The 25,952-nt window shown below is 40.0% G+C and overlaps 1 long non-coding RNA gene and 1 pseudogene across 1 annotated transcript in view; one reads left to right on the plus strand and one right to left on the minus strand.

The window, feature by feature from the left end:
- LOC141373841 (uncharacterized) overlaps window positions 1-25,952 on the minus strand; it is an 82,082-nt gene that overhangs the window by 8,120 nt on the left and 48,010 nt on the right. The gene's annotated exons all lie outside the window — the stretch shown is intronic.
- On the plus strand, window positions 20,815-21,742 carry LOC112825240 (large ribosomal subunit protein eL6-like; annotated as a pseudogene).

A 25,952-nucleotide genomic window follows, 5' to 3' on the forward strand; every position in this document is an offset into this window, starting at 1 on the left:
ATATATTTATATGCAAAGAAATAACGGACTAAAAGGATATATCTAAGTGTTAATGATTGTGAATTGACCATTAGGGCTGATTTGAAATTTTTTAAAAGATTTTATTTATTTATTTGACAGAGATAGAGAGAGAGAGAGAACAAGCCGGGGGAGCAGCAGAGGGAGAGGGAGAAACAGACTCCCCACTGAGCAGGGAGCCCGATGTGGGGCTCGATCTCAGGACCCCAGGGTAATGATCTGAGCCGAAGGCAGACGCTTAACTGACTGAGCCACCAACGTGCCCCGGCTGATTTGAATTTTTTATCTTCTGTCTCTGTAACTTTCCAAATCTTCTATGACGCAGAAAAGACATTTTTCTCTTTTAAAGCAAGACTAGGCAAAATCAGATCTCTATTTTGAAAGAGAATTAAGTATTTCTTAGATATGACCATGGGCTGGGAAGTGAAAGACTATGTTCAAAGGCCGTTGTTAGCCGATAGCAGGCCTCTGCTACTCAAAATGTGGTGAACAGACCAACATCACCTTGACTCAGAAGCATATTAGAGACGCAGAACCTCAGGCCACATTCCTGATCTACTTAAAGCAAAGAAGAGGATGAATCAAGAGATACTTTAGAAATATAAGCAAGAAGGGTTGACAACTGAAAACGTAGAAAAACTCATAAACAATTACAAACCTTAGAAATACTTCCAAACTTGGAAGAAGGCAAAGCTATTAACAGAAATGGATGACTGGAACCAGTTTTAAAGGAAAAGAGATAAATGTAGTTGTAGATATGTAAGGTTTGAGACCTTGAAAGGTGGCCAGATGGATATGCCCAGTCTGGGACATGCAGAACTGAAAGCCAGTAAGAAATATCAAGATTGGGTTTACAAATTAAGAGTCATCTAAGAAAAGGAGCTAACAAAAGCCATTAAAGTGGTTAAGAATATGCAAAGCAAGAGAAGAAATCCAAGCAAGATCCTCTGGTGATACCTATATTTTGGAAACAGTGAGAAAGAGAAGTCAGAAAATGGGTTGCCAAAACTAAGATCATCAAGAGATTAGAGTGTCAAAGAAAGCAAAGGACAGATGTTTCATTATTATTCAATTCTTTCCTCCTTTCCCGACAAACTAGGAGTGGTTTATACAATTATATTTAGACTATAAACAGGACAGTGATGGGTTAATCATCTTAATTCTTGAGATATAAAATGGCCAAAATATTAGGAGGGGGGTAGAAGAGGAAAACATTGATACCTTGGATGTCTAGTCATCAGAAAAGATCCAAAGTTTTCTGGCTTTTGAAAAAGTTTTGATGAAAATTTTACAATTTTTACCATGTTGCAAATCACATAAGACCATGTCTTATCTTTGTTTCATTCATTCATTTATTCATTCAGCAAACATTTACTGAACACTTACTGTGAGGATACAGTAGTTAACAAAACAAACAAAACCCTTTGCCCTCATGGTGCTTCCATTCTGGAGGGGAGGCAGATAATGAACAGAAGAAACAAATAAACATATTGTATGTTAGGTGGTGATAAGCATTGTGGAAGGAAGGGATGTAGGAGTGGGGTGAGAGGTGCAGTTTTAGAGGAGGCAAAAGGGAAGACCCCGCTGAAGAGATGAACAGATCTGAAGGAGGTGAGGAAGCTATTTCTGCAGATACCTGAGGGAAGCACATTCCAGGGCAAAGCTGAACTGAACCTTGTGTGGTCTAGGAGGCCAGTGTGGCTGGATGGAGGGAGTGAGGGGGTGGGCAAGAAAAGAAGACTGGGTAGGTAAAGGCCATCGGAGGTTTTTGAGGATATAAATGATATTATCGGACTAGGATTTTAACAGAATCATTCTGGCTGCTATTTTAAGAACATACTGAAGTAGGAAAAGCAGATGGGTGGCTATTGTAAATACCCAGGCAAGAATAACAGTGACTTGGACCAGGTACCTTTGACAGTTTTCTCTCTTTTCAGATAACTACCTTTTTATTCTTCTAATATATCATACTAAAGTGAGAGGGAGGAGGAAGTAGAGACTATGTATGTCGCAGAGAAAGGAATACAAATCTCTCAATTCTTCTAGTTACATAAATCTAGGTATTTTCACATTTATCTTCAGCCACCCAGACCAAAATGTGTAAGCAACTTAAATACTTAAATTTTATGTAAATATTTAATATGTTTAAATAGTATGTTTGGATCTTCTATATTATTACAGCTTCAAGGAAATGTTTAAAAAAAACATTAAAAACCATTATCATCACCATGTCAATAAATTTATATTTAGGCCAAGGTAACAATAAAAGAACCTGATAATTTATTTTAAAGACATGAGCAATATTTTTGAAACATAGAGTCACTGAATAATGACTAGTTCTGAAAGGTGTAATTTTAAACCTTCCACTCTTTCAATGCTATAATTAAAACAAAAATGAAAGTGAGATCAGAGAGTACACACACAGACCTGGGTCACACTGGGACATGTAATTTGCTTTTTCTGTGGATATGAGACCAAAGGCTCCATTTATTTGCTAAAGATTTAAAAGGATAAACTGATTATTTCTTATTTTAAAATACAAAGGCAACTAAGTCAAGTTAAATATTAATTGAGAGAAAAGAGTTGTCAACACTGTATTAATATGACCCTGGCTCTGCAGTGGCTTACTGTTTACAAAGCACTTTCACTGCCATTATCTCATTTGAGCCTCACAATAGACCCATTAATATCATTGTTCTTAATTTATAGACTCAGAACTTCGGGGACTTACCCAAAGGCACTCAACTATCTAGCAAGTGCCAGAGCTGGGAATAGAATCCTAACTTCCCAGACTACAGCTCTTTGTACTATGCCAACCTGTGTTCTTTTCCAGATACAGAAATTTGGGAATGTTTTTCTCCTGCAGGAATTATCCTGGTCAGCAAGACCAAAGGTGGAGAGCAGTACCTAGGGTGAGGTACCAGGGTGGGAAGAGCAATCTTACGGTAAATTCTGTCATCCTCATTTAATGTTAGAAACAGCAAGGAACAGAGCCTTGCTAAGTCAAACACTGGCTCTTCAATTACTCAGGGGCTGGTGTCATTTGGGCTTACCTGGTCTTTTGCACTATTTCTATTTCCGTTATGGCTTGCTTGATCTCCTGGCCTGCTCTTTAACACCTCCACCAGAGGGCAGACAGGGCAGGAAGAAGAGCATTGGTAACTGGTTTGCTCAAAAAGTTGGAAGAAAACTTAGGATATTATCTTAATTTAGATTTTTAGAGTCTGCTAGATTACTCATGCAAAATTTGCCGCTTTTCTCCTATGTGGACCTGGAATATTCAGTGCAGTAAAATGATTTCAGAACTAGAGAACAGAGGTTTGTTATACTTCTTTATATTTCCACTACTGGTTTTTCTAAATGATAAATGTAAAATGTTAAATTTTTAACAAATACAACACTTAAAACCATTTGGGGAAATAGATGGGCAATGAACAAGAACAATTCACAAAAGAAGAAATGCAACTGGCGATGAACATGGAAAAATGTTCCACTTCACAGGCAATTAAAGAGATAATATTTGAAACAAGAAACTGCCATCCTTCATCTGTCAAGGTAATCAATATTAAAAACGAGAATTATTGGTAAGGGTGTGGTGAGATGGGCATTTTCATATACTGTTAGTGGAAAAGTAAATCGGTACCATCTTTCTGGAGAGAAATCTAACCATTTAGACAGATTAAGCCTGGCAGAAGAAAATCGGAGTAATTTCCTACCACCCAAGCTGGAACTAAAATCTGGTTCTTTTTCCTCTAATCAAGTGAGCCCTCACATGGAGAATACAGACGTATGATACATGATAGAAAGAAAAACAAGTTTTGTGCCACCACCTCCCCGCTGCAGACTCAGTGACAGGGAAAGAAAAGGGTCCCTACCACAGGAAAGAGTAAGGGCTCAAACTCTTACCACCCCAGGGAAGAGGCAGAGCTCTGGCAGTGGAGAGAACTGGGAGCATCTGAAAGCCTGTGGGTCTCCCAAGATCACAGGATTTGCCTCATCCCCACAGGAAGAGAAAAGTAATGCTTTCTGCAGGTTTCAGCGGCTGTAGCACATCACACTGACCCACATCCTACCTATGCCAGGTTGTACCAGACAGACAGGGCCAGAGGGCTCTGACGTTTATGGGACTATTGAGATATATTTGTATATCTTTTCAGTAATGGTCAGGCATGCTTGCACTGGATCAGCCATGCACCCTCAATTACACTGCTATGAGACTTACAGGTCAGAGGAACCTGAGTGGCTCAGTCGGTTAAGCCTCTGCCTTCGGCTCAGGTCATGGTCCCAGAGTCCTGGGATGGAGCCCTATGTCTGGCTCTTTGCTCAGCGGGGAGCCTGCTTCTCCCTCTGCCTGCCACACCCTCTGCTTGTGGGCTCTCTCTCTCTCTCTCTGTCATATAAATAAATAAAATCTTAAAAACAAAACAAAAAAACGACTTACAGGTCAAATACATTTGCCCCTAAATTCAAACTACTGGACTGCTAACAGACTTGCTCAATCTTGCTTATAACTTAACATCTACTAGCTCCAGCTAATTTAAGAGATAGCCTAATGGTGAAAAGGAGAAAGAGTCTCACTGTAACAGGAATGTGCTTGGAAGGCCCAGGCCCTACGGAAGGAGAGATTCTCCCAAGTTCTAACTATAACTCATCACAATTTATAATAGGAAGAAACTGGAAACAATCTAAATGTCCAATCAAAAGTGTGGTATGCACCCATTAACTATTTAACAAAAATGGAAAGTGTTTATTCTACAATAAGAAGAGACAGAACAGAGAGGTTCCAGGTCCCCATAGGCAGACTCCATCCTGCACCTGTCACTGAAAGCGGATATAAGATGAACAGAACACCTGAGTACCCTAAAATGAAATGGTAGCAGGCACATTGGGAAAGAAGAAAGTTGTGGTCCTGTTGAAGGAGCCCAGAGTCTCCCATTTTCTCTTCCCTTCAGTGCCTCCTTGCTTGGACTCACGCTAGCCTGAAACCAGTAGAAACCAGGCCTGGACAGAGAGCGCGCCAGAAGGCTCTAGTTCTGGCCCAAAGAGCAAGCATGGAGATCTCTAATGCTCAGAGAAAACATAAGAAATCACCTAGGGTTTTTTTTTTTTTTTTAATCTCACCCCCCTCCTTTTCTTATTTCTTTCATGCCCCACACTCCAAGCAGCCACAGTGCAGGGAGCAGGGAGCCATGGTGCCTAAAACTCTAAGGGAGGGGATTATTTACTGAGAAGGGAAACCAGTGTGAGGTTCTGTATCAAGATTGGAACAGTGGACCTGGTATGGGCAAACTGCCTGCCAGAGATACCATGGGGATCTGTGACGGGCAGTTAGAAATGTAAATCTAGAACTCCGAGGAGAGGTCTGGGTTAGAACTGTAAGTCTGTGAATCATCTGCATTTAGAAGTGATTTAAAGCTAAATACTCTGGATGTTTTCTCCTTATGACTGAGCTAATTACTTATGACTCCTAATTACTGAGCTTTTCTTACAGCATTCTTTAGTATCTGTTTCACTGAAGAAGTAAATAAACTGATTATTACAATTCTAAACATGGAGTCTATCTTACCACTGGAAAAAATAGGATTTGATTTAGCCCTAGGATCTGCGCCCTGGCTCCTAAGTGAATGGTCTTTAGACTCTGCTTACATGCTCCCTAAAACAATATAGTCCCTTGCATATTTCTAAATTTGCACCTAAACTTTTTTATCATAAATTTAAATAGTGGCAAAGGATGTGATTTCTGGTGTATTATAACTACTGACATGTTTAAAATTAAACTATTATGTGACTCTTAAATATAATCCAGGAATGTAAGCACCAGAGAGGTTTGATCCCCACATCGTTAAAAAAAATACACATGAGGGCACCTGGGTAGCTCAGTCAGTTAAGCGTCTGACTTGATTTTGGCTCAGGTCATGATCTCCGGTTTGTAAGATCGAGTCCCATGTCAGATTCCATGCTGGGTATGGAGCCTGCTTATGATTCTCTCCTTCTCTCCCACTCAAGCTCTCCCTCTCTAAAAGAATATATATATATATACATATATATATATATTCTCAGAAATTTCACATCACATTTTCTCCTTGAACTCATATTTCCATTCCATTTTCTTCACAAAATTTTATCCTAATATGCCATATTTTGATGCTTGAAAATCCTTGATTGATCATTCTATCATAATTCTTTACAATACAAATACGCATGCACACTGAAATATTCTCTGCTTCTATAATGCTGTTATTTTTTTCTTCTGTAGTTACTGTCACAGTAATTAAATGACAACACTGATCAAACAACACAAATGACACATTTAAGTAAATGTTAAATACAGGTTAACATATTAGTGTAAGCATATCTTTTAATAAGGCAATGGGGCCTTTTTTCAATTAGTCTTTCTATCTGTGGGTTAATATTACTTTTGCTAGAATCAGACTTACATTTGACTTTCTTTTTTAATATAAGTGTTGAAGAACTTAGTCACATGCATGAGAAGAAGAGACTGAAAGTTTTATTACAGCAATGACCTACAATTATTTGAAACCCTTTAGGGTTATATAATTGAAATCACATAGTAATGAATCATAAAAGTTATTCTTTAATGAATCACCAGCTGACCACTCAATTAGTTCCTCCTTTAATTTTGTTGAAAGTAAAGAACTGAAAACCTCCTGAGTTTCAAAAGGATTATTATAATTACTCCCCCCCTCCCCATCCACACCAATAATTTGAGTTGTCTTCTCGTCTGACTCTTCAGAGGTTCTTCCACCCTACGGCAATGTGCCACTGTAACATCTCCAATGGGAGGGGAGGCCCTTTCATAATGTGGGAGGTACAGGGGAAGGGATTGATTATGCAAGGGGCAGTGAGAAAAGAGAAAGCACCACACCTCAAGGATATCTTCAGGCAGATCAATTTTAAGGGGAGTGAAGGAAGCTGAAGATCCAGAAACAACGGGATTCCATTCAGTAAATCTATCTTTAGGCCCTTGTGCTTCGTAGAAATCTTGTGCACCCTCAATTGGTTTAGGCTAGCTAGCATTCCTTTCTTGCATCATGCCCTATTCAGGGGTGGAGGAGGGAGAGGTAAGAAAGAAAAAAGAAATCCACGAGGATTTTTGGAGGGTTGTGTGAAAAGTCAGTGTGATCCCTATGGATAAGGAAAACTCCTCAGGGACAGGGATTTGGGAGGTGGACAGAGGAGGAAGGAGTGGTAGGTGTCCCTAGGTGGAGTAGATCAGGGACTGTACCTACCCTCCAACCCCAAAAAGTGGGAGTCCCTTGAGGTTAAGACCTCTCCTCCCTGAATCAAGACCCTGGGACTGCATTTCATTTATTCAACAAACATTTTTTAGGCACTTTCTATGTCAGCCTCTGTGCCAGGCCCAGGGATACAAAGACCTTTATACTCTCGGTCTTCAAGGAAGCTGATCAGGATTCAGCTTCTTCACTGAGGTGCTCTAAACCAGCCAGCCACCCTCCCTGCTTCCTACCAAATGCTCCCTACATCCTGAGATTTCTCCCCAAATCCCTGTCCCCTATTCTACCACTACCAAAAGCTATGTTCATTTCATTTCCTCCATGCTTTCTCGTGTAGAGTGGGCCCTGACACAGTGAATGATGCAAGTGGATTACAGCGAGTTACAGGGGGATGCCTGAGATAGTTAGCTCTTCAGGCCCTCAATAACTCAGGGTGGTGGGGGGTGTTGAGACCTAAGCGTTAGGAGGCCCCAATTCAGATACCTCTAGGCAACAAGAAGCTTCTTTCAGTGTGCTGTACAAATGTTATCATATTTTTATGTGTGCTCTGGTGTCAAATATGTTTTATGAAGTTATGAACATAGGTCTGTCTCAGCAAAAGTCCAAATATGCTGCCCAGAAGCTACATCTGTCCTACAGACCCCTTTGGTTTGGCAGATACAGTGTTGACAATTAAAAAGTAACTTATTTTCAACATTAAAAATTTTCACATAAAAATCTAGATATCTGACTTCTCATGAAAAACTGCTATGAGCTATAATCTCCTTTTGCAGCACTCAGTTGGCAATGAGTCCTAGCTGCCCCCCTGAGATAGGGTTTACCCTTCCACTTTATTTTTTTTAAAGATTTTATTTATTTATTTGACAGAGAGAGGGAGAGCACAAGCAGAGCAAGTGACAGGCAGAGGGAGAGCAAGGAGCCCAACGTGGGACTCGATCCCAGGACTCTGGGATCATGACCTTAGCCAAAGGCAGACGCTTAACCGACTGAGCCACCCAGGCGTCCTGGCCCTTTCACTTTACCTGCTTTTTCTCACCCACACTATTTGTATGCCCTCCCCAATTTCATCATCACTTGAGCTTCTCTCTACCGTGCTAGAATACAGTTGGCCCTCATGGTAACTTCAGACTTACCATGTGTGCACACGAGCAAACAACGCCTGCTGTCTCAGTAACAATACCCTCAAAAGTAAATTTAGAAATGCAATTTAATTATTATTAAAAAAATAATACTTATGCATTAGAGAAAAATTTTAAAAATGAAAGGAAAATTTATGAAATCAGAGATCTTGCTACCCTGAAATAGTGTTAATATCTACCTCAGAATGCATTTTTCTGATTTTTTTCATATACAAGCCTGCACAGATACATATGTAGTTCCAAGTGGGCTTGTATTTTTGTGTACTTCAAAGCTATTGTTATTTTCCTTTGTGTTTAAAACCACAGGATTTGTTCCATGATGATGATTTTCTATTGATAGAAATCATCTACTTCTAACTTTACTGTTCAATATATTACATACATTGAACCTTACATATTTTATTCGATATAGAACTTATTACATGCATTAACCTTACATAACTTTTTTAACTTAGCTGAAATTGGTTTAAGCTTCTCAGAGAGCACATTAAATGTTTTAGAACTTAGTTAAAATCTACCACTCTGTTCTAGTAGAGAGCAGTATGCTATCACTTTTGTTTTCACTAGCTCAGATGTCTACAAATAGCCAATTTCAGATAATTGTCAACTGAGTACGGCCTGTAATTTTACCATGTTTGTGTGCGTGTTGAGATGTAGCTGGTTAAAAGACTAGAGTAAGGACCAAACACCTCTTCTCCCTGGCCCTCTGATGCCCAGGAACTAAATCAGCCCCTGGACTTTGAGAAGAAAAGAGAAGTCCAAATTGAGCTTAAGTTTCTGTCCCCTCTCATTCTGGCCTTCCTATTCGGGTTATATAGAAATTAAGTTCATAGAATGACAGGCATATAAAAAAATAAGGAAGTATCTCCTGGATGCCCAAGTGTATGGAGATTTATCCTTGCTTTGCTTGTTTTTTCTCCCTATGAAAGCCTACTGTTTGGGGGCTTGCATTTTTCACAGGATTTCATTGTGTACATTGTGGACATATAAATAAAAATTCTAATCTTTTTATTTATTATTTGACAGAGAGAGACACAGCAAGAGGGGGGACACAAGCAAGGGGGAGTGGGAGAGGGAGAAGCAGGCTTCCCGCTAAGCAGGGAGCTGGATGTGGGGCTCGATCCCAGGACCCTGAGATCATGACTTGAGCCAAAGGCAGACACTTAGCTGACTGAGCCCCCCAGCTGCCCCAAATTTCTAATAATTTCACAGAAGCAGCTGAAGAGGTATAATCAGTAGTTATCTCTTCTGTTTTAACTGGAATACATGAAGTTTCAGAGATTTAAATGCCAGTGATAACCATAGCTTGAGAGAGGTGAAATCATGAATTCATGAAATGATGATGGAGAAGGAGAAGGCTTCCTTTTCTTTTCAAGTAAAATACAAGAGTATCAGTAAAGGTTTTTGTTTTAGCGGTTCTTTTTAGTCAAGGAGAAAATAATGTTTATTCTGAGTTATCTGTACTGTTTTGGGCCACTTTTCAGTTGTATATCATAGCAGCTTTGGTAGTATTAAATATAATGTGAATCTGTGTCATAATAATCCCATTTTAAAGTTGCTCCTCATTAAAAAAAAATGAAGTTGTTCCATGTTGCACTTTACTTTCCTGGATTATTTATACGTTGGTTATTTTAACATACATTTACAGAATGCCTGCTCTGTGTCAAGCACTATGCTAAGTGCTGAGGGAAAAGAGCGAACGAGACAGTTCTTCCCTTCCAGGAATCTCGGTGTAGAGAGACTGACAACTGCACTACGATGCAGTGATGAAGTGCAATTTATTCGTTTTCAAGATTTTATGTATTTGAGAAGGAGCGAGCGAGCGAGAGTGCGCGCGCGCGCACACTAGTGGTGGGGAGGGGCAGAGAGAGGGAGAAGAAGACTCCTGACTGAGCAGGGAGCCCCACGCAGGACTAGATCCTGGGACCTCAGGATCATGACCTGAGTCAAAGGCAGACGCGTAACTGACTGAGCCACCCAGGCATCCCTGAAGTGCAATTTAGAGTAGAATGAATCTGCGATAGGGCATGCATGGGAACACACTGGTGTTAACACCAACCTGAAAGAGTGATTCAAGATGAAAAAAGGAGATGGTGGCTGAATCTTAATGGATGAGTAAGAGTTTCCCAGATGAAGACAGGACGAAAGTCATTCCAAGCAAGAGGAGCAGTATGCGCAGAGAAGTGTGATGAGAAAGCAAGGTGAATTTAGGGAACTAAAACTTGGTTCAGCATGACCAAGAAATGAAGCTGGAGAGCGGAAGAGAGTGCCGGAAGGTGAGGCTGAACAGAGGGGCAGATCATAATGAATCTTTTATGTCACGCCGAAGGTTTGCATTTTATTTTCGAGGCAATGGAAATTCACTGACGGCTTGTTAAAAGAGGAGGGTCATGATCAGACTCATGTTTGAGAAGGTCAGCTTGTTGACAGGATGGAGAATCAATATTGGAAACAGGAAGAGCAGCTGGGAGCTGGTGTCATTGTCAGGTAAGAAAGGATAGCGGCGTGAGCCTACGTAGTCACAGTGAAGAAACAGAAAAGAGGATGCAACTGAAGATATTTGGGACAGAGGGTCTGTGAGAACTGAAAACTTCCCAGATGTATGAAATGAAGGACTTCCTGATCACGGACATGAAAAACGCTTGTGAAAATGTTTGATCTCCTGTATTGGTGCAAAATTCAGATTAAAACACCTAATACTCATTCTTATTTTTGAGTCCTGAAGCTTTACGTGAAAATCTTTTCATCCTCTTGAATAAAAAAGATTCTGATGGTCTCATTTCAACCTTCAGGACATCTTTTTCCGAATCATAAAACCACCATTTGTTGAGAAGGTGACAAAAAAATGGGGATGTGGTTCTTTAGAATAGCAGCAATTTCACATCTCTGTCACCACAATCTATTACACCTGTTCATACACCCACCTCCTGTCATTATTAATAGCCTTTTGCTTTCTCCATTTTCCATTCAAACCTGATCTTTAAAAAAATAGGCTGACTACCAGTTGGGTGAGTCACTTTCAAAGTCATTCTTATGATTAGTGGGTTTCGGTTCTCAAATTTGTTTTAAATAATGAGTTATCCTAAATGTCCAAAAATGTGGTTGAGTAATACCATCAATGCATCTTAAATGTATCAGAAGGTGGCAAGGGAATTGTAATGCAATATGAATTTAAATTTAGGACTCAAGTCATGTACTATGATAAGTGTAATTTGAAGGAAAATGTAATAGCTAATGTCAACATGCATAAATTTGAATCAAAGGGGAAAGACACTGCTTAATAGACTTTATAGTTACAAGTTGTAAAACATAACATTGTATTAGTCAGAAACTTTGCAAGTTTACTGATTAAGCTCATTATTATATGAAATATATTAATATGCTTTTTATTTGAACCACTTTTTCTCCATATGCCCTTGAATATAATGATAAATTCCTGTTGTTATAACAAAATACTTAGATTAGAATTCTATTACCAGTGGCACTTAATGGTAGAACTAAATAATTATGGGAAATGGAGTTTGGGAAATTTCTGTCTCCACTAACAATGATATGAGACTCAGAATGTCCAAGACAGAAATTTGGGCCTTGGTTTACACAATATGTTCCTGTAACTTGAATTTACAGAAGAAACCATGGAGATTATCTTGCTTAACCCCCTAATATTAAGGAACTGAGCACCAGAGGATTATTTGATACAATTAATGAGACAAAACTGGTTGGTAGTGGCCCTAGAATCTAGACCAGAGCTCTCCTCAAGCATTCCTGCCTGTCTTTTCCATGACCTTATCACTGACTTAGTTGAATCAGAGAATTTCCAATTACAGAAGGAAATATTTTTCATAAAGCTAATAACCAGCCTCTAAATTATACTATATTTTATTTAAATTCTGATTTTCATATCTGTATTCAGGGTGCTTAAAGGAAAATAAATTCAAATAATTACAGGTGTCAAATTTGAACTAGACGAGTTTGGAGGTTGTGGGAAGACACAGCCTGAATTAATCAAAAGAATGAAGTTTTTTTAAACTTAGGAGAATTCTTTCTTTGGAGTAAAAATAGCAATAAGTCAAAGCTGACCCTGTCTTGCTCAGAGATCAGAAATTCTGTGTTAATAACTGGATATGGATGAGAGGTGATCAGCATATGACGAGCCTAAGCTGAGTTGTTCCACACAACCCTACATCAATGGGGTCCAAAGCCCAGCCAGCTTTTATTTTAATTTGTGATTTTCAGAAGTTTTAATGATGATGTTACTACAATCACAAAAAATCTGCAGCAAAGAGAAAGTGGAGGCCTGGCCAGAAACTGCATCAGGGGCTTTCGATGGAGCCCCAAACAGGTATATTCTCTTCTTTCTACCTCCTTGTTTCTTCCTATCATCATGAACTACAGAAAGAAATGGGAGAGACAGTCATGCTAAGGACATGACATGTAATAAGAGTCCTGGGAATGTGCTGGGAATCCTGGGCTTCATATGCAATATTCAGTTGGAGTTACTTGATTTCTGGCCATTAAATTCTTTTTACAAATTTGTGTTGAGAGTGCTAACAATTGAGGAACAGTTGGCCGCTCATTGGTATTCATTTTCACATAGGTTGGGTGGGGCCCTCTGCCAAAGGAAGTTCAAAGCAATAAAACAATTACTCAAGTCCCTGTGGCTGAGCCATTGTGATCCAAGAATCAGGCTGCCCATTAGACACACTTATGTTCAGAATCCAAGTCACACTGGTAAGTCCTTTCATAAAATGGTGGCTACTCCTAGTCAATAAGGGAAGGGAACTGACATTTGGACACCTGCAATGTTTTACATGTTTCCGCATTCTCACAACAGCCCTGTAAGAAATGGATTACCCCACTTCACAAATGAAGGAACAAATTCTGAGAAACGAAGAAAGTTGCTCAAGGCCACACAGCCAGACCGGTCTGTTTAAAACTAAAAAATTCAAGTCCACTCCATAATGCTCTGCTTTGTTCCCAATCTAGGAAGAGACGCATGGTCCCAGAATCTTCATTCAGAGTAAAAATATATTGTAAAATCCCATGTCCTGTGGCAATGAAGGGAGTTGCCCTTGCTATGACACCACATTATGCCTCTGTGCATTTTATCTGAAAAATCTGCTGGATCTCTTTCACTTCAAATAGCCAGAATGTATCTCCATGATTAACTAACTCAAGGGTGGGTGTTTAAGAAATGCAATTTGATGATGACTGTGGGAACATGGGCTTCACAGCCATCAGAAGAGACCTAGTCCCAGTTTCAGTGCATTGAGATTGTCAGGTACCAAAACAGGTGATGACAGGGGGCCAAGGCAGATGTTACTAGAAATTAACAGGGGAAGACTGCAGGGCAGGAAAGAATCATAAGATGTCTCCGGCATACGCTGAAGTATACTTTCAAGTCATCTAAGATCACTGACTGAAACAGGCCGTCAGAAAAGTAACACAGTTTTGACTGAAAGAGCCACAGAGACCAGCCAGCTGAGCTCCCAGCAGGATCTGGTTTTGTCATCAGTAGTTTCACTGCTATTTAGCTAAGCATTTGGGCTGGCTTTCACATGCAGAGCGATGGTGTAAGACGGAACATTAGGTCATGGCCAGCATGCCAAGGCCAGTCAAGTGTGTTCCACATTTAGAGAAGAGGAAGAATTTCTGGGCCTCTGCCCCCTTAAAAGGCAATAGGACAAGCTAGGGTCAATCAGAATGGCAATGTCTTGGTTTTACTTACCCTACACACACACACACACACACACACACACACACACACACACACACACATGCACGCACACACACACACACACAGAAACTATCTCTAGCACCATTAAGCCTCATTTTTATATATTATCATTTTTATATTATTCAACTTGAGAAAGTATCAGTAGCAGAGTGTTTTCATCATATTGACAAAGATGAATATTAAAGACCTCCCTAATTCTTTTAGTTCATTCACGTTAGGGTACACTTCACCAGCACAAATTATCTCGCAAATATGTCGATCACAAAATGCAATGGTGTACTGAAGGGGCTAAAGAATATATGTGTTAAAACAGAAATATGTAAAAACAGAATAGTTTTTACTGAAAACCAAAGGACCTGTAAACAGCATTTTAAAATGGGAAAAAATGTTCACCATCACAGATAATCACAGATGTGCAAAATAAAATTGCAATGAGTTCACTTTTTTTATCTTTGACATTAAGAAATTACAATATTCAGGGGCACCTGGATGGCTCAGTCGTTAAGTGTCTGCCTTCGGCTCAGGTCATGATCCCGGGGTCCTGGGATCGAGCCCCGCACCGGGCTTCCTGCTCGGTGGGAAGCCTGCTTCTCCCTCTCACACTCCCTCTGCTTGTGTTCCCTCTCTCTCTGTCTCTGTCAAATAAATAAAAAAAATCTTAAAAAAAAGAAATTACAATATTCAATGCAATAAAGGGTACCGTGAGATGGGCTTTCTCATACTCACCTGATAAAAATATAAATTGCTATGAGCTCTCTGGAAAGTAATTTACCAGTATATTCAAAAGCCCTAAAATGTTCCTATGCTGCCGAAAGTACAGTAGTATCAGAAATTCTGGGGGTGGGGCCAAGCAATCTGTTTTAACAGGCTATCCAAGTGATTCTGATGCACATTTCCGTTTGAGAACCACTGCCCAATGGACTCTCCTCCACTCCTATGGTTAATGACCATCTATAGGCAGATGAGACCTACATCCACATCTGTGTCCCAGATGTCTTTTTTGAATTCCAGGCCTGTAGAACCAACTACCCACTTGACATTTCTTATTGATATCTCATAGATACTTCAAAATAAGTAAGTTTAACATTAGGTTTAGATATTTCTCCCCAAAATATTCTCTACCGCCAGTGATTCTAATCTCCATAAATAGCATTATTACTTCTACTCAAGCCAGAAACCTAAGTTCATCCTTGACTCCCCTACGTTCTTCCACCTCATCCCCACATCCAATCAAGCACTATTTCCTAAAGATATAATATATTGCTATGGACTGAATTGTGTTCCCTAAATTCGTATGTTGAAGCCCTAAACTCCAGTGTGACTAACTGGAGATAGGGGCTTTAGGAGGTAATTAAAGTTAAATGAGATCATTTATAAGAAGAGGAAGAAAGAAAGAGATCTCTCTCTGTCATGTGAGGACGCAATGCAAGCCATGTGCAAGCTAGGACTAGAGCTCTCCACCAGAAACCAACCCTATTAGACTTTGATCTGGGACAATTAGACTTCACGACTATGAGAAAATAAATTTCTCTTGTTTAGGGCCCCCAGTCTTTACTATATATTTTATTATGGCAGCTTGAGCAGACTAAGACAGATATCTGTAAACCATCCATTTCCTTTTATCTCCATTGCTACCATCCTTGTATAGATTATTTTCATCTCTTGCCTAGATAGACTACTGCAATATCCTTCTAGCAGTTTTCCCTTGAAATCAGTTCCACCTACTTCCAACCATTCTCTATACTCAGCTAGACAGATACCATCAAGACAGGTTTCTATTTAAAATCCCTCAGTGGTGGGGTGCCTGAATGGCCCAGTTGACTGGGTGTCCAGCTCTTGATTTTGGCTCAGGTTGTGATCTTGGGTTGTGGGATCTAGCCCTGTATTCATCAGGATCCATGCTCAGTGGGGAGACCGCTCTTCTTCCTCACCCTCTGCTCTTCCTCTTTCCCTCATAAATAAATAAATCTTTAAAAAAAAAAATCCCCAGGGTCACCTAGGTGGCTCAGTTGGTTAAGCATCTGCCTTGGGCTCAGGTCATGATCCAGGGCCATGGGATCAAGCCCCACATCGAGCTCCCTGATCAGCAGGGAGTCTGCTTCTCCCTCTCCCTCTGCTTCTCCCTTTCCCTCTGCTCCTCCTCCTGCTTGTGCTTGCTCACTCTCTCTCTCAAATAAAATAAAATCTTAAAAAAAGAAAATCCCTGGGGCACCTGGGTGGCTCAGTTGTTAAGCATCTGCCTTCGGCTCAGGTCGTGATCCCAGGGTCCTGGGATCAAGTCCCACATCGGGCTCCCTGCTCAGCGGGAAGCCTGCTTCTCCCTCTCCCACTCGCCCTGCTTGTTCTCCCTCTCTCCCTGTCTCTCTCTCTCTCTTTCTCTGTCAAATAAATAAATAAAATCTTTAAAAAAAATCCCTCAGTGGCTTTCTACTATATTTCAAATAATGCCCAATACTTAACATAGATATGTTAGGATGCTATAAGAAATATTACCTGATGGTCTCCAACCCCACCCCAATGCACTGATCCCTGTCCCTCCCCCTCTAGACACTTGCTGCCCTCAGTATTTGCATTGCCTCGCAAGCAACCTCCTGGTCAGCCTAGCTTTTAGTGTCACTTTCTGGTCACACTGGAAAATATTGGGCTGCTCCCTGCAGCCCACTGGGGATCACCTGCATCTGTGAGGCCGTGCTCGGGTCCTTTTCTCAGGGACCCTATGCAGGCGCTTTACTCTTTTCTCACTCAGTAAGCATACTGCCCCAATTTTTCTGATGTCCAACCTATTTTTTTTTTCGTTTAGATTTAGCCAAATATTGAAAGTTTCTGTTACTGGTTTTCTTTGCGGCACTTCCTCCACCTCTTGGGGGAATACCTTTTGGCTTATAGCCCAAGTGGTGGAGCGCTGACGGTTAATAATAATACTGGCATTAAAAACACATCAATTAATAACTTTACAAATTACCCCCATGCATTGGCTAGAAAGTCTTGTACAATTCGGTTTCTATCAATAGCTCACTAGTCTCTCCAGCTTTGTTGGGGAAAAGCCATGTTGACTTTTAGTTTCTCAAATAGCCCAGGCCCTCTCCCACCCTTGGGCCTTTGCACATAGTGGCCCATCAACCTGGAATACATATTTTGTCCTTCCCTTTGCCTATTCACCTTTTATGTTTCAACTTAAACACCATTTCCTTAGGAAGAACATCCTATACAAGGTTAGGTCTCCTGTCATACATTCCCAACATACTTAGGATTTTTTTCAACTTGTAGTTTATACACTTGTAAGTTACTTACAACTTTTTTTTAGTGTCTACCTTCCCTGCTAGGCCATAAATTCTATGTGTCTGTTTTCTCTAATACAACCTCAGCATCTAGAACGTACTAAGTGTTCAATGAATATTTATGACTAAACCCTGATAAAGTTAAATAATTACAGGGTAGATTTCAGAATTAGGGTTCTGGTACCATATCAATTTACTTTCAGTATGCCAAGATTGCAAAATATGTTTGTTTGTTTTTTTAAGTATTCATCTGCAACTACTCTTATGAATGAATCAGGATTTTATCAGTACAGATTTGGAAAGAAATTTGCTTGCTCACATATAACCATTGTCCATATACCCTAGCTTTAAACTTTTATCTCCATCAAAACAGTCTCATTGTTCTCATGGAACCTAGGCAACAAGTTTAGAATGAGTAAATGGTATATATTTGAATTCAGTCAAGTACAGTTACATTTCTGAAATACTTTTTCTGCATAAGATTTCACTCGAGGAAAGCTTGAAAACCACTCCTAAACAATGGCTTTAAGTCCTAGAGAAGAAAAAGAACTTTTACAATGGGTTGGAAGAAAAATCTAGAGTTCTCCTTTAAACAAAAACCCGTAAAACATTTGCATTTACAGTACTACCTGTAGTTTCGAGTTTTATTCTCTTCACTTACACTTATCCTACATAATTTTTCCTTCCCCAATTTACACACCTAATGTATATTTGTCAGCAGGCTGGAGGAAAGGGAAGGAAGGACTGAGGGAAAGAAAAGTAGAGCTCTGAGGGAAAGAACTGGATCTTAGGCATCTCCTAGGCAGCTTATAACACTGAGTATCCTACCATGAATCTTCTCACTTTTCCTTTTTTTTTTTTTTTAAAGATTTTATTTATTTGGCAAAGAGAGACACAGCGAGAGAGGGAACACAAGCAGGGGGAGTGGGAGAGGGAGAAGCAGGCTTCCCGCGGAGCAGGGAGCCCGATGTGGGGCTCGATCCCAGGACCCTGGGATCCTGACCTGAGCCGAAGGCAGATGCTTAACGACTGAGCCACCCAGGCGCCCCTCACTTTTCCTCTTATACAATTTGGTAAAAAATACAAAATATATTGATTCCACCTCATATTGGGAAAGACAAATAGATGTATGTCATCTTCAGGACAATCATGGTTGTACCACACTAAAGAAATAATTTAGCTACAGCAGTAATTCTCTGAAGTCCACACAACAGAGAATCCATCCCACTAATCAACCCCCAGACCTGAGTCATCAATCCATTACAAGCTGCCAACAATATATCATCTTCATTTGGATGTCAAACACAACATGTCTCAAATGGAGCTCATTATTTCCTCCACAAACTGGCTTCCCTTCTTAATTTCCCTCTTTGAACCAGCACTACAACCGGAATCCTAGTCACCCGAGTTTACAATCTAGGGGCTCCCTTTATTGTCTCTCTTTTCTCATCCTTCACAGTACAGGGAAAAGGGAAGGAGTTAGGACCTACTCTCTGTCCTAACCACTCAAGTGGTTTACACACTGTCTTCACAGAGTTGTCAAGGTGTAATACAAGGCCTGAGTGGGTCACAATGCCCTGTTGCATTTGTTAAAAATGTAGACTTCCAGCTATACCTCAGACCTACTATGTCAGAGTTGAGTTGGGGAATCTGCATTTTAAATGAGCTCCTCAGGGGACTTCTTAGGCCAAATAAACAGAATCGATGCTCTAAAGGAAATGACCCAATTACAGGAAGTCACACTGTGTAGGAGAAGCAAGGTGAGTAAGACACCCTGTCCAAAGGATACAGAAAGAGGTAATGGAGTCCCAAGCAGATGAGTGGAACACAGAGGCAGACAAACAGAGCAGACAGTATGTACGAGTTCAATACCTCTGAAGCCACCATTTAGATCTGTTTATGAATAGCCTTCACCAGGGTAAGGCAGGAGAGACTGCAGTTCACCAAAAACAGGACCAATCAGAACATGTCAGAGACCAGTTCTAAAAATTAAAGCACACAGAGGAGAAATAGGAGCAATTCAAGTAGCAATGTACCATTCCAGAGTTATCACTGGCCCATAGGATAACAGCTGGTTGACAATAAAGAGATGTAGGGAACAATAGGAGGCTGGCAGGAGGCTGGGAGGAATGATGGGCTTCATCTGTGTTAGCCAGGATTTGGTTGACAATAAAAGAAGCCATTCTAGCTAATTTAAACTCAAAGGGATTTAATATAAAGAACTGTTTACAAAATGGTTAGAAAGTGTGGAGAAACAGGCTTCAGGATGAGATTCCAGGAATAATCACCAGACATGCCAACCTGTGCAATGGTCAGAGAACTGGGGAATGACCAGAAAGCTGAGCGATAAGGAAATGGAAGCCTCAACTCCTGGGTCCAAGCACACTGCCTCAGGGCAGATCCATGCCATCAAAATGGATGTCCCTGGCACCCACAGAAATAGGTACCAGACCCTGGGTACATTGTCAGAGAAAAACCAGAGCCTCTATATCCTTGATTGCTAGTGGAAACAGCAGACAGTGCCACCTCTGTCTCAATTCTGTCTTCCAAATATAACATTCATATGTCTGCTTTGGCAAAAGCTGGGCCACATATGGAATCTGAGGAAGTCTGGGAAATGGAAGCTTTAGCTCTCTGTCCTCTAGCACGTTACAAGGGGAGAGAGGTGGAGTAGTATGGGCCATATATCTCTCTCGGCATCATACTTAGCTATAAACTTCTCTACTAAACTGGAAGCTATCAGAGACCAGGGACCTGATATTAACTGTTTCAGAAGTCTCAGCACTTAGCAGAGTGTCTGATGAATAGGAGGAAAAGGAAGGAAGGAAGGAAGGAAGGAAGGAAGGAAGGAAGGAAGGAAGGAAGGAAGGAAGGGAGGGAGGGAGAGAAAGTGGGTGGCAAGGAGCTCAAGACCAAGTCCAGGCAGAGTCTACAGGTAGAAAACATCGGAAAATTCTGTTTTCGCAATATGTAAAATTTAAGATGAAATGAAGCAAGGACTGATACTAATAATTCTTATTTCTTAGTAGCTTTTGATTTCAGTCTGCTTCTCTTCATTTCCATGACTATGAACTTGATACAGTTCAAATTCCTTACATCTGTAAAAAAATCACTTGTCTCCTAACTGGTGCCCTGCCCAATTTCTCTCAATTCCTCCCCATTCTACACACTGATCTCTGACTGGGTTTCCTAAAATAGTGGTCTTCAAACTTTTTACTTGCAAACACTTCCAAAATAATTTTGTAAAGCTTTGTGTCTTCTTGCACATTAAGCTGACATCTAAAACTTTTCATCTCAAGTTAAAAATACTTGCAAAGGATGTAACTTCCAGTGCGTTGTAAATATTATCATTAAAAAATATATACAGCTCTTTCCCATCTTGCAAGATGGTGGGCAAAAAAGCTGAGAAGCCGGCTACTAAAGAGAAGAAACCTGAAGCTAAGGAAGCTGATGCCAGTGACAAGGCTAACAAGGGTAACCCCAAGGCTAAAACGCCAAAGAAGGGGAAGCCCCAGTGCAGCCGAAACCCTGTCCTTGTCAGAGGAATTGGCAGATATTCCCGATCCGCTATGTGTTCCAGAAAGGCCATGTACAAGAGGAAGTATGCAGCAGCTAAATCCAGGGTTGAAAAGAAAAAGGAGAAAGTTCTTGCTACTGTCACAAAACCAGTTGGTGGTGACAAGAACGGTGGTACCCGAGTGGTTAAACTTCGCAAAATGCCTAGGTATTATCCTACTGACGATGTGCCTCGAAAGCTCTTGAGCCACGGCAAAACACCTTTCAGTCAGCACATGGGAAAGCCGTGAGCTAGCATCACTCCGGGGCCATTTTGATCGTCCTCCCTGGCGCCACAGAGGCAAGAGGGTCGTTTTCCTGAAGCAACTGAGCAGTGGCTTGCTGCCTGTGACCGGACCTCTGTCCCTCAATCGAGCTCCTCTGCGTAGAACACACCAGAAATTTGTCATTGCTCCTTCTACCAAAATTGATATCAGCAGTGTGAAAAACCCCAAACATCTCACTGATGCTTACTTCAAGAAGAAGCTGTGTCTTTCTCTGTCAAATAAATAAATAGTCTTAAAAAAAAAAAAAAAAAAAGAAGAAGAAGAAGCTGCGTAAGCCCGGACACCAGGAGGGTGAGATCTTTGACACTGAGAAAGAGAAATAATGAGATTACAGGGCACCACAAGGTTGATCGGAAAACTGTGGACTCGCAAATTCTGCCAAAAATCAAAGCTGTTCCTCAGCTTCAGGGCTACCTCCGCTCTGTGTTTTCTCTCACAAATGGGAGTTTAACCTCACAAATTGGTGTTTTAAATTTCTTACAAAGAATGTAATTAAATAACTGATCCATTTAAAAATATATATATATACACACATATATAACAGCACTTACAAGATATACCTAACAGAATCTAAATACCACATCATCTATTTAAAAAAAAATACATGAACAAGTTGTTCTTTAATAATCAGAGATTTTGCATCTTTCCTTTCTCTCCTTGAAATCATATTTCTATTCTGCTTCTACCAAAAACTTTCATTCTAATATGACATATCTTTTTATTTTTTAAAAGATTTTATTTATTTACTTGACAGAGAGAGACACAGCGAGAGAGGGAACACAAGCAGGGGGAGTGGGAGAGGGAGAAATGGGCTTCCCGCTGAGCAGGGAGCCCGATGCGGGGCTCGATCCCAGGACCCTGGGATCATGACCTGAGCTGAAGGCAGACGCTTAACGACTGAGCCACCCAGGCTCCCCCACCTTGTTTTTAAAGATTTCTGATATGATTATTTTTATTCTTCAAAGACTTTGGTCAATTACCTTATCACAACAAAAGGCATATATGTTGAAATTATATTTTTTAATTTGAGGTGACCATGAAGCTATATTTAAAAATTATTACGGATCAAGTTATTTCAACTACTATTAGCATAGTGTTGATGAAAACAACATGGGTTGTAAGTTTTGCTAAGTAATTAGGAAAATCAAATTTTTCATTTTAGATGTATCTTAATGAGCTGGATGGGGACTGGCTAGTTTTGCTAAAATTAGGTCAAGTATCTAATTTTTGGGAAAATTAGGTCGGGTATCAATTTAGCCATACTTATTACTTGTGGCTAAATTGAGACAGGTTTCAACAACAGTTTTATCCTCTCACCTTTTTGTGTTTTGAAAATGTTGAGGAAAAAACTGTTTATGTAAATAAGTAGGTGGGGCTAGAAGGAGCTTTGCTGCAGCAATGCTCTCAATTCTCCGCACTTTCAGTCATATGCCAAAAATCACAGGGAAAACTAGCACCAAATTGTGTTTTTAATTATCAGTTGACAAGTGATTGTAGATCTTCTTGCAATTTTACTGAAAGCAAAGTGGGAAACCATCTAACTACAAAAGAACTTATTACTCATATGTTAGTGTGACTCCCTTTCTCAACACTGATACCAATACCTATACTATGTTTCTGATTATATCCGTGGACTACAGAGGTTTTACTACTGCAGGATAATATGCTACAGAAAGATTAGGGTGAGAAGGGGGCCTCTCTTCTTTAAAATATGAGATAATGGGGAAGGGATGTGTGGAAGCAGAACTGGAAATATATCCTCAGGCAGATCACGCTTTTTAAAATTATCTTTTCAGCTTTATTGATGTGTAATTGACAAATAAAATTATTAGATAATTAATGTGTACAATGTGATGATTTATTATACATTGTGAAAGGATTCACTGCACCGAGTTAACACATCCATCACATCACTTTTAGTGTGTGTGTGAGAATATTTAAGTTCTAAGCAAATCTCAATTATACAATGCAGTGTTATCAATAACAGTCATATTATACATGAGATCCGCAGACCTTGTTCATCTTATAACTGAAAGTTTGTGCCCTTTTGCCAACCTCCCTCTATTTTCCTCACCTCCCAGACATTGTAAACTACTTTTCTACTCTCCATTTCTATGAGTGTATTTTTTAGATCCCACATGTAAGGGATGCCACGCAGTATTTGCCTTCTCTGTCTGGCTTATTTCCTTACCACAGTGCCTTCCGGGTTCATCCAGATGGCTGCAAATGACAGGATTGCCTTCTTTTTTAAGGCCGAATAATATTCCACTGTATACATATACCACATTTTCTTGACCCATTCACACAATAACAGACACTTACTGTTTTCCCACCTTGGATATTGTAAATAATGTTGCAAGAAGCATGGGAGTCCAGTTATCTGTTCAAGATAGTTACTTCCTTTCCTTTTGATACATACCCAGAAGTGGAATTGTTGGATCACATGGTAGGTCTACCCTTGATGTTGTGAGAAACCTCCATATTGTTTTCCACAGTGACTACACCAATTTACGTTTCCACTACCAATGTGCAAGTGTTCCCTTTTCTCCACATCTTCACCAACACTTGACATCTCTTTATTTTGCATATTAATGTCTTACTGGGTATGTGGTTTGCAAATATTTTCTCCCATTCCATAGGTTGCCTTTTCATTTTGGTGATGGTTTTCTTTGCTGTGAAGAAGCCTTTTAGTTTGATGTAGTCTCACTTGCTTATTTTTGCTTTTGTTGTCTAATTAAAAAAAAAAAATCATTGCCAAGATCAGTTTGAAAGAGCTTACCCCCTCTGAATTTTCTTCCAAGAGTTTGACAGTTTCAGGCATTACATCCAAGTTATTAATCCACTAAATCCACCTGAGTTAGTTTTGTGGTATGGTGTAAGATAGGGGTCTAGTTTCATTCTTTTGCACGTGGCTGCCAGGTTTTCCCAACATCATTTAGTGATATCATCTTTTTTGCTATGGTCTTGTGCGTCTTGTGGATGCAAGCTCCATTGGCTTTCAAAGCTAGGTATTTTGGGGCCCAGTCAAGTGGGACTGTAAATGGGGGGGTCCAAGCCCTTCACTCCTCAGGGAGAAACGGGGAGTTAGGAGTGTGGAGGGTGGGGGGAGGTTTATGGCAACAGTGTGTCTCAGCCTTTCCTACATGTTTTGATGTGGGTATTTTCTTTTTCATCTGATGTGTAGAAGTTGCTTGGCTAGTTTCTGGGTCTCTTTCAGTAAGAACTGCCCCATGTGTAGCTGTACTCTCAGTGAGTCCATGGATGAGGGGAGCTCAAGAGCCTCCTTTATCACCATCTTGGTCTTCTCTCCAGAAATAATTTTTTCAGATCAATTTTAAGGAATGGAAAGAGAAATGGAATATTCAGAATCTTGATTCCTTTAAAGCTCTCCTTGGTCTTTATATCTATTGTAAAGTCTTCCTACATCTTAGTATAGGTAAATTGAAGACTGCTACCCTAAAATAACTTGCCTAAGTAGTATCTCCTCATTGGTGTAAAATACTCACACTTTGAAAAAAAACTTAAAAGGATGAGAACGACTAACCATTTAAATCTGTATTTTAAAAGAGCTTACTATTAAGTAACAACCAGTAAACATATGGGCAATGTTATTGTTCTTAGAACTGACAGATATTTTTTCATTTAATATTTCCAAAATTTTCCCCAAAATGTAGGATTTCTTTTTGCACAAGGAGCTGTTGTTAAATCAACAGTGCATTTTACAGCTTGAGAAAATACACTTCTAAAGACTGTGGTGGGCAGGAATGGAGTGGTGGTTTATTGTTCTTGGTCCTGCCATCCCATAGCCAACTGAAAACCTCCTCTAAAGCTTAGTTGTGAGTTGCTACCATGTACTGGAGCCCTGTGCCTAGGCCTCGCCTCCAGTGATCTGTTCTGGAACATGTGTGGTGGTGGGTGGCTCTCAAAGCATTCCAAGCGATGTGGGTGCAAATGAACCTTAGTCACACCTTGGGAAACTTTCACCTAAAGGGAAAGTGTCCTGGAAAATGTATACATTGAAATCTGTAGAGATGATTTATTAAATGAAAGTGTTAATTAAACAGAATTTGGAGCAAGAAGACCACTACAAAATGCATGTATTATGAGTTCAGGATTGACTTGAATAGGAAAGAGCACAACCTTGCCCTAGTTGTTCAACTCCAGTGGATCTCTGAGGTCAGAAGGTGAGCTCAGACTGGTGAGCTCACTCTGTGCTCTGGAGTCCGTGGGATCTCCCAGGGAAGAGGACCCACTGAGTCACCTTACCATTTCTATAACAAAACATTTTATATGTTGGAGAGGCTCTGAAGACACCCCATTCTATAAGCTACTTCACAGACTAAACAATTTGAATGGAAGAGAGACCTGATTTCAAAAAGATCTTTATTGTCCAATGATGCCTGGAGTTCTTAAAAGTTTTTTCAATAGGTGGAAGAGGGCACTATAAAAAGAACAAATAAATCAATGTAACTTGATACATCGTAATCGAGAGAAAAATACCTCTATATTTACATTTGATAATATTTATTCATTAGTGCTCATAGTGCAGAAATATTGTATTATAAAAAAAATGATGAGCTAAAATAAGTCAGGCATTCTTTGGGGTAAAAGGTAGAATTTTTAGTATACATTAATTTGTTAGTTTTACAGTATATATTTAGTTGCCTACTTAGTTATCTTTA

This window comes from Callorhinus ursinus, unplaced genomic scaffold (assembly GCF_003265705.2).
Source record: "Callorhinus ursinus isolate GAN/ISIS: 27379988/994484 unplaced genomic scaffold, GSC_fseal_2.0 scaffold12, whole genome shotgun sequence".
In the NCBI taxonomy this organism is placed as follows: Eukaryota; Metazoa; Chordata; class Mammalia; order Carnivora; family Otariidae; genus Callorhinus; species Callorhinus ursinus.